Source organism: Chlorocebus sabaeus, chromosome 16 (genome assembly GCF_047675955.1).
Source record: "Chlorocebus sabaeus isolate Y175 chromosome 16, mChlSab1.0.hap1, whole genome shotgun sequence".
In the NCBI taxonomy this organism is placed as follows: Eukaryota; Metazoa; Chordata; class Mammalia; order Primates; family Cercopithecidae; genus Chlorocebus; species Chlorocebus sabaeus.
In genome coordinates, this window is record NC_132919.1 from 58,945,509 (window position 1) to 58,947,359 (window position 1,851).

A 1,851-nucleotide genomic window follows, 5' to 3' on the forward strand; every position below is an offset into this window, starting at 1 on the left:
ATAAATGAAATAAAGGCAGTTACAATTTTCTACTTCAGTTAAAATGGCATATAATTCTGTAAGCCATAATATAGTGTATAGTCTTGTTTGTGGTAGTTACATTTCGTCAAGTATCTGATTCGTTACCACATAAGTTATTTTTCAACGGAGAAGCCAGTCTTTAAGTACACAATCAAATCAAAAGTCAGAAAGAGTAAAATGTCAATCTTTGAACTGACTGCCTCTGCATTTCAGTTGTTTATCTTCTTTTTACTGGCTTAGAGTTCACAGATCAATGAGACTTGTCCCTTTAATTATGGGTTCTTAGATATAAAATAAGAATCTACTACACTAAAGCTCAATATTCTTATAAAGAAAAGCTTAGGAACTCATAATGTTGTAATATCTGGATGTCTGCAAATAATTCTTAAATGGTTCAGCAAAAAAAGATAAAAAGGGGGGGCCGGGCATGGTGGTTCACGCCTGTAATCCCAGCACTTTGGGAGGCCAAGGAGGGCAGATCACCTGAGGTCAGGAGTTCCAGGCCAGCATGGCCAACATGGTGAAACCCTGTCTCTACTAAAAATACAAAAATTAGCCACATGCCTATAATTCCAGCTACTTGGGAGGCTGAGGCAAGAAAATTCCTTGAACCTGGGAGGCGGAGGTTGCAGTGAGCCAAGATCAAGCCACTGCACTCCCAGCCTGGGAGACAGAGCAAGACTCCATCTCAAAAAAATAAGTAAGTAAATAAATAAAAAGGGGATATGCACCATGGAGACCATATTTTTCATTTCTGCTGAGTACTATATTACTGCTGAGCAAAAGGTCCCACTACATAAAGTGATTTTTTTTTTTTTTTTTGAGACAGAGTTTCACTCTTGTTGCCCAGGCTGGATGGAGTGCAATGGCGCGATCTCAGCTCACCACAACCTCTGCCTCCCAGGTTCAAGCGATTCTCCTGCCTCAGCCTCCCAAATAGCTGGGATTATAGGGATGCACCACCACACCCAGCTAATTTTTTTGTATTTTAGTAGAGACGGGGTTTCTCTATGTTGGTCAGGCTGGTCTTGAACTTCTGACCTCAGGTGATCCGTCCACCTCAGCCTCCCAAAGTGCTGGATTACAGGCGTGAGCCACTGCACCTGGCCGATTTTTTTTTTTTTTTTTTGAGACGCGGTTTTACTCTGTCATCCAGACTGGAGTGCAGTGGTACAATCTTGGCTCATGCAACCTCCACCTCCTGGGTTCAAGTGAGTCTCCCATCTCAACCTCCCAAATAGCTGAGACTATAGGCACACACCACCATGCCTAGCTAATTTTTGTATTTTTTGGTAGAGATGGGGTCTCACCATGTTGGCCAAGCTGGTCTTGAACTCCTAACCTGAAGTAATCTGCCCGCTTCAGCCTCCCAAAGTGCTTGGATTATAGGCATGAGCCACTGTGCCCAGCTGAGAATGTCCTCATTAATAGAGACTTTACCCTGTTCCATTGGGATTTCTTTTCATTAAGGCCTACTGAGAGATTAAAAATGATGGAGGAGAACCTGTTTATTAACGGCCACATGTGTGACTAAAGTTTACATACAGTGCCTGACCTAAAATGCAGCCTTTCACTACTGCAAGGTAAATTCAGCCGTCAGGATTCCTTCTGTAAAGCTGGGCTGTAGAATCACACTTGAAGTTTTCATTTGTCCTAAAGGGCAGGGAGAGGGCAGGAGGCAAGCATGTGCCTGTGTGAGGACCCCGCTCTGCCTGCTTGTGGCAGAAGAGGTCCCTGCAGAAGACACACTGCCAATGTGAGAAGGATGAGCTGTGGAACAAATGAGCAGCGGCAGTTCCTGACTCTGATAAAATTACATTCTTGCTAGAA